Source organism: Sus scrofa, chromosome 5 (assembly GCF_054392235.1).
Source record: "Sus scrofa isolate SSC_HxYL_T2T_F1_AM1 chromosome 5, Sscrofa_HxYL_maternal_Yorkshire_Landrace_v2.0, whole genome shotgun sequence".
Taxonomy (NCBI): Eukaryota; Metazoa; Chordata; class Mammalia; order Artiodactyla; family Suidae; genus Sus; species Sus scrofa.
Window position 1 is genome coordinate 22,570,160 of NC_139387.1, and position 14,319 is coordinate 22,584,478.

Sequence of the window (14,319 nt, forward strand, 5' to 3'; positions counted from 1 at the left end):
CAAAATCAATGAAACTGTGGCTGTGAGTCTGGTGCCATAAATCCTCTCTAAACTGTAGAAATAAATTATTTACCACCTAATGAGATACTGCACACAAAACAATTTTAAGTTCAAGAGGATGCAAGAATTTGGATTAGAGTTTACTAGGCTCCTGAAACTAGTAAGCAATGAAAGAAGTTATTTGGTTATTTTATTTAAATCAGACCTTTGTAAGGAACTCAGTAAGAAAGTAGCTTATTTTCTTGTGTAATTTTACTTACTTTCTGAATTTCTAGTCTTAATATCATTATAATTATCTTTATCTAAAATAAGAGTACTGCATATTATTTAAAATAGAAGTACTGCATGTCATATAATCTCTATGATCGTGTTTGTAGTCAGTATAATATAAAAGTTAGAGTCTGAATCATTACATGGCAGTAATACATATATTTAAAAATATTTTACCTTATTTACCTCAATATATTTCGTTTCCATTATCTTTGTAGTCATCTTTGAAATAGACCAAAAATAGACATTATGGTTACGTGGAAAACAATAACATCAAAGAAATCACCAAGTGTCGATAAAATTCTCTCAAGCTATTCCCAAATATTTTTCCTTTCCTAGATCAAACCGTTTACCCAATAAATTCATTTTATTGCCTCGTGAAAAATATTTCATTTCCATGAACAGTTGTTTAATTTTAAAATAGCATAATCCTTTAGCCCTCTTTTGGAGCAGAGAAAGAAAGTGGTGACATTCCAATCCTTACACAGTAATGAATGACTTTCTACCAAGGCGGCATCAATTCAATTCAAAGGATTTCACTCTTTAGACAATGCAAGTAACCTTCAGTAATGCACATAAAGGAACGTTCCTTTCCTGAATTCTAGTATACTTTACGTCTTAAAATAATGATAAAGGGGTAAACTATATGGATGTTTAAGTACCATAGCAACGTTGTGTCATCCAGAGCCCAAGATCATGTCCAGATTTATCAACAGTGGTCTGTACGATGCCCTTAATTATTCTCACCCCTCTGAAGTCTTCCTCAGGATATTTCAGCATTGAGGTTTTGCTCATCCTCTGTGATGCATTCCACTGGGAGATGAGTAATCATGAAGTCAATTACAGTGGCATAAGTGTAGACTCCAGGGCTGTTGTCCATGAGGACTGCACTCACCTCAGGTCCAAACAGTTTAATGATAGTCCAAATACAAGAATTCTTCCTTCTCTAGTTGTACATATCCTTTGGGAAATTTTTCTGGACTTTCTTTTCTTCACTGCCAAAGAAGAGCTTGCTGGTATTATCAGAGCACACATATTGCTAGATAGTGAAGAAGAGATTTAAAAGTCTGTACTATATGAGAAATAGTTTTAGATAAATATTTTAAAATAATGCAGTAAATTATATCTTCTGTGATTTTAAAGGGACAAAAATTCACTCTAAAGTATGTCTACCTGAATTTCTCCCTGCAGGCACAATTCATGATGTGACAAATGTCCTCTAAATCATAAATCTAAAGTCACATAATGATTGCTCATGTTATGTTTTCCTATATTTTAATACCAAACAGTTAGTTAGAAAATATAATGGAAAAATATCATTCAATGAAATTATTTTTAAGTCCTTACTAAAAAATATTTTGAGATCAGAACTATATTTAAAAATTCCTTTAAAACCACACTATGCCTAAAAGACTGCATTAAAATTAAAGACATAATACTCTATTTAATAAGCCTAGTATTATAAAAATGGTCTTTTTAAAGAATATTTTTATAAGTCAGCTTTAATCATTTTTATAAAATCATTTTTTAATTAAAAGGTATTTTTAGCATTTGTATGAGGTTTTTTTTTCAGTGTACAGACAGGAAAATCATATGGAACCAAGCTTATCTTTAGTATAATGCAGTATTAGTAAAAGTTTAATCAATGTGGAAGAGAAAGCAGTTTAGCTATTTTATTAATTTATTTTTAAATGATTTTTATTTTTCCACTATAGCTGGTTTATTTAGGTATTTTATTTATTTATTTATTTGTTTATTTATTTATTTATTTATTTAGGGTCTTTTTGCCATTTCTTGGGCCACTCCTGTGGCATATAGAGGTTCCCAAGCTAGGGGTTGAATCAGAGCTGTAGCCACCAGCCTACGCCAGGGCCACAGCAACGTGGGATCCGAGCCATGTCTGCAACCTACACCATAGCTCACAGTAAGGCCAGATCCTTAATCCACTGAGCAAGGCCAGGGTATGAACCCGCAACCTCATGGTTCCATACAGATTTGCTAACCACTGAGCCACGACGGGAACTCCTATTTAGGTATTTTAAACAGAAGATAATAATTAAGGTTAGTTAAAATCTGTTGACCATGTCTTTGTCTTTTTGAAATAAAGTTATTCAGGTCCTCTGCCAGTATTTTTTAAAATTTCTCTTAATTTGAGTTGTATGAATTCTTTGGGTATTTTGGATATTAACCTCTTATCAGATACATTGTTTGCAAATCTCTCTCCCATTCAGGAGGCTCCCTTTTCATTTTGTTGACTGACGCTGCAAAAGCTTTTGGGTTTGATGTAATTCCGTTTGTTTTATTTTTGGTTTTGTTTCCCTTACTAGAGGAGACAGGTGAAAAAATATATATTGCTAATAATTAGCAATATAGACACTGAATGATATTGTCAAAGAGCATACTGCCCATGTTTTCTACTAAGAGCTTTATGGTTTCAGGTTTTACATTTACGCTTTTAATCTATTTTGAATTTACTTTTTCATATTGTATGAGAAAGAAGTCCAGTTTGATTTTTTGCCTGTAGCTTTCTGGGTTTCTCAACATCACTTATTGAAGTGTCTATCTTTTCCCTATTGTGGATTGTCATATACGGCCTTTATTATGTTGGGGTATGTACCCTCATTGTTGACCATTTTTATCATGAATGGATGTTGAACCTCGTCAGAATGTTTTTGCATCTATAGAGATGATCATGTAAATTTTATTTTCAATTAGTTAATGAGGTGGTCACACTGAATTGTTGATACTGAACCTTGCTTACATGCTGGGAATAAATTCCACTTGAAGATGATGCATGATCCTTTTAAAGTATTGTTGAACTCTTTTCTGTTAATATTTTGTTGAGGATTTTTGCATCTATGTACAACAGTGATATTGGGCTATACTTTTTTCTTTTTGTGGTCTCAGGTCTGGTTTTGTTATCAGGGTGATTTTGGCTTTACAGCATGAGTCTAGAAGATGTTTCCTATTCTTCAATTTTTTGGAATAGTTTGAGAATGATAGATGTTACCTCTTCTTTATTTTTTTGTCTTTTTGTCTTTTTAGGGCCGCACCTGCGGCATATGGAGGTTCCCAGGCTAGGAGTCCAACCAGAGCTTTTGCTGCCGGCCTACATCACAGCCACAGCAACACGGGATCCGAGGAAAGTCTGCGAACCACATCATAGCTAACTGCAACGCCAGATCCTTAACCCACTGAGCAAGGCTAGAGATCGAACCTGCAACCTCATTGTTCCCAGTTGGATTTGTTAACCACTGCGCCACGATGGGAACTCCTGTTACCTCTTCTTTAAATGTTGGGTAGCATTGACCTGTGAAGCCACCTGAGCTGGACTTCTGTTCGTTGACAGGTTTTTATTACTGATTCAATCTCATTACTAGCAATAAGTCTGCTCATAATTCTTTCTTTTTTTCCCCCCTTTTAAATTTTCTTTGGCTGCACTTGTACCATGTGGAAATTCCTGGGCCAGGGAATGAACCTGCACCACAGCAGTAACCTGAGGCACAGCAGTGACAAAGCTGGATGCTTTAGCTACTGAGCCACCTGGGAAATCCCTCCTCCTATTTTCTATTTCTTGATTCAGTCTTGGGAGATTACACATTTCTAGGAATTTGTCCTTGTAAGTTATCCATTTTATTGCCAAATAATTGTTCTTGGTAATCCTTATGATTGTTCGTATTTCTGTGATGTTGCTTGTAACATATTCTCTTTTGTTTCTGCTTATGTATGTTTGGGTCCTCTCTTTTTTCTGATGTGTCTGGCTGAAAGTTTACCAATTTTATCTTTTCAAAGAACCAGATATTAGCTGCATTGGTATTTTCTGTTTTTTAGTCTTTTATTTAATTCTGCTATGATCTTTATTACTTCTTTCTTATTACTCACTTTGTAGTAGTTTTCCTTTTTCTCTATTTTCCTTTTTCTAGTTCGTTTAGGTACAAGATTAGAGAATTAATTTGAGATTTTTCTTCTTAAATGAGATAGGATTACATCAGTATAAACTTCCCTCTTAGAACTTTGTTTGTGCTTCCTATAATTTGATCATCACTTTTTCATTATAATTTGTCTCCAGTTACTTCTGATTTCTTCATTGACTCATTGGTGATTTAGTCGCATATTTTTTCACCTCCACGTGTTTTTTTTTTCCTTATAGTGAATTTCTAGTCTCATACCATTGTGGTCAGAAAAGATGCTTGATAGGATTTCAAGCCTCTTAAATTTACCGAGACTTGCTTCGTGCCTAGTATGTGACCTATCCTGAAGAATGTTTCATGTACACTTGAAAAGAATGTGTATTCTGCTGTTTTTTTTTTAAATGAAACTTCTGTATATCTATTAATTGCATCTTACCTAAGGTATTACTTAAGAACCATGCTTTTCTTAATTGACTTTCCATCTGGAAGATCTTTTGAAGTAAGTAGGATGTTAAAAGTCTCCTATTCTTATTGTGCTACTGTCAGTTTCTCCTTTTATGTTTGTTAATATTAGATTTATCAATTTAGGTGATCTATGTTGAGTATATATATATATTTACAATTGTTATATCTTCTTGTTTGAGCAATCCCATTATCACTATGTAATATCCTTGTTTATTTTGTTACTGTACATTTTAAAGTCTATTTTGCATATTCCACCTTACCTTTGTCTTGTTCCATTGGTATGAAATACTTTTTTTCCATCTCTTCATTGTCAGTCTGTGTGTGTCTTTAGATTTTAAATGAGTCTCTTGTAAGCAGCATATATATGGGTCTTTATTTTAAATCCATTCTGCCACTTTATGTCTTTAAAAAATAATTTTTATTAACACATAGTTGAATTACAATGTTGTGCTAGTGTCAGATGTACAGCAAAGTTATTCAGTTATCTACATATATTATATATATTAATTTTTTTACATTCTTGCTCACTATAGGTTATTACAAGACATTTAGTTCCCTGTGCTATATAGTAGCTCTTGTTAGTTATCTATTTTATATATGGGATTATATATATTTGAATTCCAAACTCATAATTTATCCTTCCCTCCTTCCCCTTTTGTTAACAATAAGGTTGTTTTCTAGGTTTGTGAGTCTATTTCTGTTTTGTAAATAAGTACATTTGTATCATTTTCTAAGATTCCACATAGCGATGATACCGTATGATATTTCTCTTGGTCTTTCTTTACTTAGTGTGATAATCTCTAGTTGCATCCATGTTGCTGTAAATGGCATTACTTCATTATTTTTATGGTTGAGTAGCATTCCATTGTATATCAGTACCACATCTTCTCAACCCATTCACCCGCTGATGAGCATTTAAGTTGCTTACATATCGTGGTTATTGTGAATTGTGTTGCTATGAACATAGGGGGTACATGCGCCTTTTCAAATTAGCCTTTTATCCACTATATGCCCAGCAGCTGGATTGCAGAATCATACGTAACTCCATTTTTAGTTTTTTAAGGAACCTCAATACTGTCCTCCATAGCGGTTTCACCAATTTATAGTCCCACCAACAGTGTAGGAGGGTTCATTTTTCTCCACATCCTCTCCAGCATTTATTATTTGTAGACTTTTTTGATGATGACCATTCTGACTGGTGTGGGGTGATACCTCATTGTAGTTTTGATTTTCATTTCTCTAATAATTAATGCTTTTTTTTCTTTGCTTTTCAGGGCCCACCGGTGGCATCTGGAAGTTCCCAGGCTAGGGGTCAATTCAGAGCTTCAGCTGCCAGCCCATGCCAGTCGCAGCAATGCTGGGATCTGAGCCATGTCTGTGACTCACACCACAGCTCATGGAAAAGCTGGATCCTTAACCCACTGAGTGAGGCCAGTGATCTAGACTGCATCCTCATAGACACTAGTTGGGTTTGTTACTACAGAGCTATGATGGGAACCCCTCTAATAATTAATGATGTTGAACATCTTCTGTAATTTTTCTTTTGGCATTATGATACAAAAATACATTACTGTTGAGAGAGAAATTAGTCCTTGAGGGGGAATACCTTGCGAAGAGAAGGCCCACCACTCTAGCTTCCCTCCCCTTGAGAGAATTTCTCTCAGGACCCATCCCAGGTATATTTGTTGGTTTAATCCATGAAAAATACAGTAAAGAAAAAAATAAGCTACAACTTTTTGCTAGTATTTGTTCACCTTAGTAATTTGAGTCATGATCTTAATAGTGAAGAAATGCAATTGACATTATAGAAAAACTTCCTGTTAAATGAAGGTTTGCTTCTTTTTTCATACAGTTGTTTCCTCATGAATGAATAATATAGTACATATAGTAGAGGCCATATATATATATATATATAGATAGATATAGATATAGATATAGCAATGTAGTATATATAGTGTATATATACATTTACATATAGTATATATATATAGCATATATTTGGTACATATGTATCCACACATGTGTATCATATATATAGTGCATATATATATATATATATATATATATATATAGTATATATAGTAAGATGGGAAGTAGTAGCCATCCTTGAGAATATAATTTATATTTTAGTTATTTATCCTCAACACTCATCTCTTTAAGATAACTTTCTTTATGTGATTCTTTTCAGTTTCCCACTGAAACCATTAATTTTATGTAAAATAACTTTAAGGAAAATATGCACTTGGTAGTTGGCTGCTCTGTCAAGAGTTTATTTTGCCCATTCCTCTGTCTTGTAAAATCTATCAGTCATCATTTCTAAAAACCGCTAATTTTTTTAAAAAAGTCAATATTGTAACCGGACCAAATTGATTTTTAGTATACTTTCATAGCCTCAATGAGCCTTAAAATAATTTTGTAATTACTGAAACCATAGCAATAATACCACCAAAAATTGTAAGAAACCTTATGGAACATTTTATAACTTAGGTCATACATAATTTTTCTTAGTGTAATTATATAATATATATTTATTTATGCAAAATTATAAATTTTTATTTTAAAACTATAAAAGACACTTATGTAGTATATCATTTTTTCAATTAATTTTTTAGTTTTCTTTTAATTTTATGATATATTATTGAATAATAAGCCATTATGCTGCCCAAACTCATCATTCTAAGTAAGTCTCTTCAATCTGTTTTGGACTAAATTTCCACATTTATAAAATTAGACTAAAAGATACTTTTTTTCTAGCTCTTACTGTATTTTGCTAAGGACACTTTATGGTCATTATAGCAAAAACCTAAATAAACATGATGCAAGATTTCTGTTTATTTATTTATTTTGGCTTTTTAGGGCCGCACTTGTGGCATATGGAAGTTCCCAGGCTAGGGGTCAAATTGGAGCTGCAGCTGTTGGCCATAGTCATGGCTAGAGCAACACAGTATCCAAGCCGCCTCTGCGTCCTACACCACAGCTCAGGGCAATGCCGTACACTTAACCCACTAAGTGAGACCAGGGATCGAACCTGCATTCTTTATGGATACTAGGCGGGTTTGTTACCACTGACTCACAACCAGAACTCTGCAAAGTTGTTTAAATAAGTATTTCTTATTTTTTTTCTTTTGGAGCCACTTTTCAATTGTTCTATGTGACTTCTACCTTTCATATGCACCAATCTTTGTATTTCTAATTTGATGTACCTGCTTCTGGAAGGACAGAAAAATCTCTCTTAAAGATCGTAGAATTCTATGCTTGTATTCCGATCTGCAAAATCCAAAGTAAGCAAAAGAGTTAAGAAAGGAAGGAAGGTAGGAAAGAATGAAGTAAGGAAAGGAAGCAATAAAAGTCTGATTTCATTGCGTTTAGGAAGTTTAAGCAAGAATCACTTCTGTTTTCAGCAGACAAATACTGTGCCACTAAGAGTATATGTCACCATGGGGCAAAAATAATAGAAGAAACAAGGATATGATGTTAGTGTGTAAAAGGATGATGCTTTTGTCCGGATCTGAAGGATTTCTACTAAGATAACAAAGACAGATACAATATTTATATATTATTTTTCCATAATAGATAAATTAAAAAGTCATTAAAAAAATAAAATGAGATCATGAATTGAACAAATTTCACCCCAGGTAAAATCTTAAGTGGATTATAATGTCTGAGAAATAGTACTAAGGGAGGCAACTTTCAAGACCAATAAGCTGATAATAAATCCAGAAAGGAAAGGTTCTTATTTCCAGGTATTTTCTTAGAATCTACATTTTCTCAAAGCACACTTGGACTGCAAATGTGCACTATTTGCAAATTAAGCCAATCTGAAAAAGGCTAACCAATCAGATTGAACTCTTCACCAAGTAGACTTTTTAAAAATAGTAACCTCAAAAAAGTAACTTCTTTAAAACAGTATAAAATATTTGGAACAATGTCATGTGAAATGAATTTTCTGGTTCCTACTTATTTTCATTACAACAAGTATTCTGATCATTCATTTGTTTCATGTTTACCATATTTCCAGTTCCACACGTCTCAGCTATGAAGAGTGAATTTAATAGGAACTACTCAGAGGTGACTGAGTTTATTCTGTTAGGTTTCAGAACTCCTCCAAAGTTACAGATCCTCCTGTTTCTGGTGTTCTTGCTGATCTACATGGTCACTGTGGTGGGAAATACCAGCATGATAATTGTCATAAAGATGGACTCCAGACTTCAGACGCCTATGTATTTCTTCCTCAGAAACTTGTCCTATTTAGACCTCTGCTACGCCACGGTCATTGCCCCCAAAACTTTAGCCAACTTCTTGTCAAGTGAATAGAAAATTTCTTACAATGGCTGTGCAGTACAATTTTTCTTCTTTGCCCTGTTTGTCACAGCTGAGAGCTTCCTTCTAGCTGTTATGGCATTTGATCGATTCTCAGCTATTTGCTCCCCGCTCCTGTATCCTACGCACATGTCTCAGAAAGTCTGTGTTCAGTTGGTAACTGGATGCTATATCTGTGGCTGTATCAACTCCATAATACAAACAGGTTTCACCTTCAGTTTGCGTTTTTGTGTAGAAAACAGACTGGACCACTTTTTCTGTGACGTCCCAGCCCTCCTCAAGATCTCTTGTGTCGAAACCTTTGTGAATGAGGTTGTACTGTTTCTTCTCTCCGCTCTCATCATCATCACCACCACAACAGTCATTCTGCTTTCCTATGTGTACATCCTCTGCACTGTCTTAAGGCTTCCTTCAACCCATGGCAGGAGTAAGACCTTCTCCACCTGTGGCTCCCATATAGCGGTGGTGAGTCTGTTCTATGGGACTGTGTTCTTCATGTATGGCCAGCCTGGGGCCATCTCCTCGCCAGAGAAAAACAAGGTTGTGGCTGTGCTCTACACACTTCTAATACCCATGCTCAATCCTCTAATATACAGCCTCAGAAACAGAGATGTGAAAGAGGCTGTGAAAAGAATATTACACAGGAAATGATTCCCTCACTGATATTTGTAAAACTATTATCATTGGACAAGGTTTGTTTTTGATGGGTCTTAGTCATCTTTGTTTTTGTAAAATGGTGATATCAAAGATATTTATTTATACGGCAACAAATATTTTTCTAAGTTTTAAAAATTATATTTCTTATATGTATAGAGATCATTATTTTATTTGCTTGGAATATGTGAAAATATTGTATGTTTTCAAATTAGGATGTGATCATATGATAATAGTTTCATTTGATTTTACTTAAGTAGTAAATATTATGGGTTTCTTTTATTAATTAAAATGACATTATATATATATATATATATATATGTGAAGTGTTCCTTCCTTTTTTTATTATACAAAGCAAGTAATCCGATATATGTTTGGACAAGATGACAGCACCATTGTGTAAGTGGCACAATGGAATAATAATAGTTGGCTACATAGAACACTTTTGATAAAAGGTCTATCCTTTTCCAAAGATCCAGGTGTGTACTCTGAATATTATCATTCTTTACTACTCATATAAAAAGGGGGCCTGTAATATAGTATCAGGCTCAATTCTTCACATGGAAAACATCTGTCAATAGCATTTTAATTTTTATTTCCCCTTTTCTTAATATCGAATTATATATTTTATCATAATAAAAGCTGTTACATAAAAATCGGGTACTATATGACAGATATAATTTTAATCACAATTTTCAAATGAGGAAATTGAGACTAAATTACTTGGTGTAGCCAAAACTCTACACCAGTATGGCTTCAGCATTGTAATTACCCAAATATACCTTCCAAACCACATGGAATACTCTAAAAATGTATCCTCACAACCTAAAAATCATTTCTGAATGGATGTATAGATATGGAGCCAGACTAGGCAATTATAACGAACTTGACCATTCCCCTTTTATTATGTTCGTAGACATTATTCTGTGTTTTCAACATCTTAATCAATTTTTGGTGTAGAGCAGTAAGACATGTGCATATGATTCTATTTATTGGACTTGCCTCTCTTTTAAATTCTTAATATACTTAGGCACTGCAAATCAATTACTTTTTAACAATAATTTTTATATATAATTTTAAAATATTGGCTAATAAAAAGTTGCTTTATTTTTTTATTTTACTTTTTAAAATTTTTTTGTCTTTTTGCTATTTCTTCCGGCTGCTCCCGCGGCATGTGGACGTTCCCATGCTAGTGGTCGAATCTGAGCTGTAGCCACCAGCCTACACCAGAGCCGCAGCAACGCAGGATCTGAGCCGCGTCTGCGACCTACACCACAGCTCACGGCAACGCCGGATCGTTAACCCACTGAGCAAGGGCAGGGATCGAACCTGCAACCTCATGGTTCCTAGTCGGATTCGTTAACCACCGCGCTACAACGGGAACTCCAAAAAGTTGTTTTAAATATATGATGTAGACTGAGGTATAACATTCCTATCATCAGGGATGGAGAGCAAAGTCTGAAAGAATTCTGTACAACACAAACCTTTTAAAAATAATTTTTAACGTCCTTTAGTCTCACATATTTTAGTTACTTTCTCATAACTGACTTAGTATTACTTAGTATAAAACACTAGGTTTTGCCACTTGTTTGTGTTTTTATGCCTTTCTAAGTGCTTCTGCGTTCCACTGGACATATTAAATAACTTTGTATGCTTTTCTCATATTAATGTCTCATTTCAATCTGAATATCAGTCGCATCCAAAATTCTAGAATGTAGAGGAAAAATTTCACCTCCTCTACATTATCAAGTGCTTTTATGCCTCTATCGAGGTGATATAATTATTTTAATCCCTTTTTCTATGAGTGTGGTGAAATACACTGATTTTCTAAAGCAAAGCCAACTTTGTATTCCTGGGCTTTAATCAACTTATATCCCAACATATTATGTACATTATATACTACTGAATCAGTTTCCAAATGCTTTAAAATCCTACTTTAATATGGTAGAGGCATTTACAAAATATTTTTCCCTAAAAGTAACTGCCTAATTGTTGTGAAGTCAAAGATACGATCCAGGCAAAGATGTGCTCAACTGCTCGGGATTCCTGGACAGTTCTTGTTCCAGGAACAAACTCTGGCTGTAGCTGCAGTTTGCTGCCATCTGGTGGCTGCTGTCCACTCTCACCAAATCTAAGGCAAAGATTCTAGGTACTGTGATAGAGTGGAACTTCCAGAATAACGGTTAATAAATCCAAGTATTCTCTGAGCAAAGGAGCTTGGGTGAAGATAGGTAGAAATGTAAAAAGCCTCCAAACACTTTCCTGTCTCCCGAGATAAGCTGTCTCTGGCATTGTCAGCCCTTTTCCCCTCCCCTCCTTTTGTCCTTTTCCTCAACAAAAATAGATCCTATAAGATCTCATTCTCTATTTCAATAAAGGAATGAATAGAAAATGGAAAACATTTGCCGATTATGGTATATCTGAATTTTCTTATGCTGAGGTACATTTTCACAGGGTCTATCGGAATTTTATTTAAAATTGTCGTGTATATGTTCGTCATTAAGGAGAAGCATTGTTTGGTTTCCTCATCCTAATCACTGCACATTTTGGACTCGAGCTTGTCCTAACATCGTTAAAAGATGGGGATTTTTTTTCTCCTTTTGTGTTCTGAAGAGAAGCTCTTAAAACAGTGAAATTTCTCCCTCTTTCAAGGTTTGCAAGAACTGACAGGAGTTGTCATCTGAGAAGGAGTTTTTATTATAGAAAGAATTGGGATTTATGAATCAATTGTTTTAGTAGTTACCAAAAGGTGTGCTGGTCAAAATATTTAACAGCTTCTTCAGTAATTTTTATCTAAAATGCTTCTATATCAGTAAATAAATCAGTGATACAAAACAGCCTCTTCTACCAACATGGGTCATTCTAAGGGTTTCCAAATTATTGATTATTTTTACAAACTTCTGTGAGAAACATTTGGTTTGACGTGCTATAACTGAATGTTGCCTGGGGCATAGTTTACGTGAGAGGATAAGAATCAAGCAAACTATGACAACAGTTGTTGAAATTAAATTGAAAGTTATTAGATGATTGGTGTTTGAAAAAGTACAATTTTCGTTCAACACAATTGTTCATAAGGCTAAATCTTCTGCAGGCTTCTGCTTAACTAATATCAATTACATTTAATTTTTTAATAACTTATCTTGTTCCTGATCTTTAGATGAAGTTTTTCAGTATTTCATCAAGAATGATATTCTGTATAGGTTTTTTTAAATAGATACTCTTTATCATTTTATCAAGCAGAGGAAAACTTCTGCGAATTGTTATCAGGAATGAATGTTGGGTTTTGTCAAATGCTTTTACTCCATCTCTTGAGATGATTAAATATATATATATATGTAGTACATATATGACATATTTTCTTATATTTAATATATTTGTTAATACAGTAAATTACATTTACTTTTTTTTTTTTGTCTTTTTTCTATTTCTTGGGCCGTTCCCGCGGCATATGGAGGTTCCCAGGCTAGGGGTCGAATCTGAGCTGTAGCCACCGGCCTACTCCAGAGCCACAGCAACACAGGATCCGAGCCGCGTCTGCAACCTACACCACAGCTCACGGCAACGCCGGATCGTTAACCCACTGAGCAAGCGCAGGGACCGAACCCGCAACCTCATGGTTCCTAGTCGGATTCGTTAACCACTGCACCACGAAGGGAACTCCCATTTACTTATTTTTGAATGTTAAATCAGCTATGCATTCCTGAGATAACTTCTAATTTATCATAATATTTTTTGATTCTTTGTTGGACTGAGTATACTAAAATTTCTTTTAGAAATTTTGCGTCTATGTTCACTACAGATATTGCCCTATAGTTTACTTTCCTTGTTTTGTCACTGTCTGGCTTAATTCAAACTTTACTTTGGTTTCACAGAATAAATTAGGAAGCGTTCTGGAAGTATTCCTTTATTTTAAAACCTTGGGAAAATGTGTGTCAAGTTTTTAGCTAAGTTTTTTTACTTAAATGTTTGGCAAAAGTCACAAGGGAACTGAACTAGAGGTTTTCTTTGTGGGTAGCTCATAACTACAATTTCAATTTTTAAAGTTGCACTTGAAATAAACTGGAGCAATCGTTGGAGTTTCCACATTTCTTTTCTGTCTTTTCAGGAATCAGTGTTCGTCATTGCCTACTCTCCAATATCTTGGAAAAGAATATAAATGTATGTGTGTGGGGGGGGTTGATATTATAGTAAATCTTATAATTTTCAGAGTATAGCTCTTTTTCCTCCTTAGGTAGGTGTATCCCAAGGGTTTTTTTTTTTTTGATACTTTATTTCTCTTTCTGATTGTTGTTAATATATAGAAATTAAAGCTATTTCTGAGTATTAATTTTGCAACCTGCAACTTCACTGAATTCATTGATGACCACTAGGAATTCTCTGGTAGTGTCTTGGGATTTTCTATGAATAGTATCATGACACCTGTAAATAGTGACAGTTTTACTTTTCTTTTTGCAATTTGGATTACTTATTTCTTTTTCTGCTCTGATTACCATAGCTAGGGCTTCCAAAACTATGTTGAATAAAAGTGGTGAGAATGGGCATATCCTTGCCTTGTTCCTGATCTTATGGAAAATGCTTTCAGCCTTTCACATTTGAATATGATGTTAGCTGTGGGTTTGTCATATCAGGCTTTCCCTCCATGCCGACCTTCTGGAGAGTATTTATAATAAATGGGTTTCTGCCTTTTCTTTTGAAGAAC

The 14,319-nt window shown here is 34.3% G+C and overlaps 1 pseudogene; it reads left to right on the plus strand.

Annotated features, from left to right (window-relative positions):
- The first annotated feature begins 8,681 nt into the window (after positions 1–8,681).
- LOC100737424 (olfactory receptor 9S13-like) lies at positions 8,682–9,617 on the plus strand (annotated as a pseudogene).
- The last annotated feature ends 4,702 nt before the right edge of the window (positions 9,618–14,319 follow it).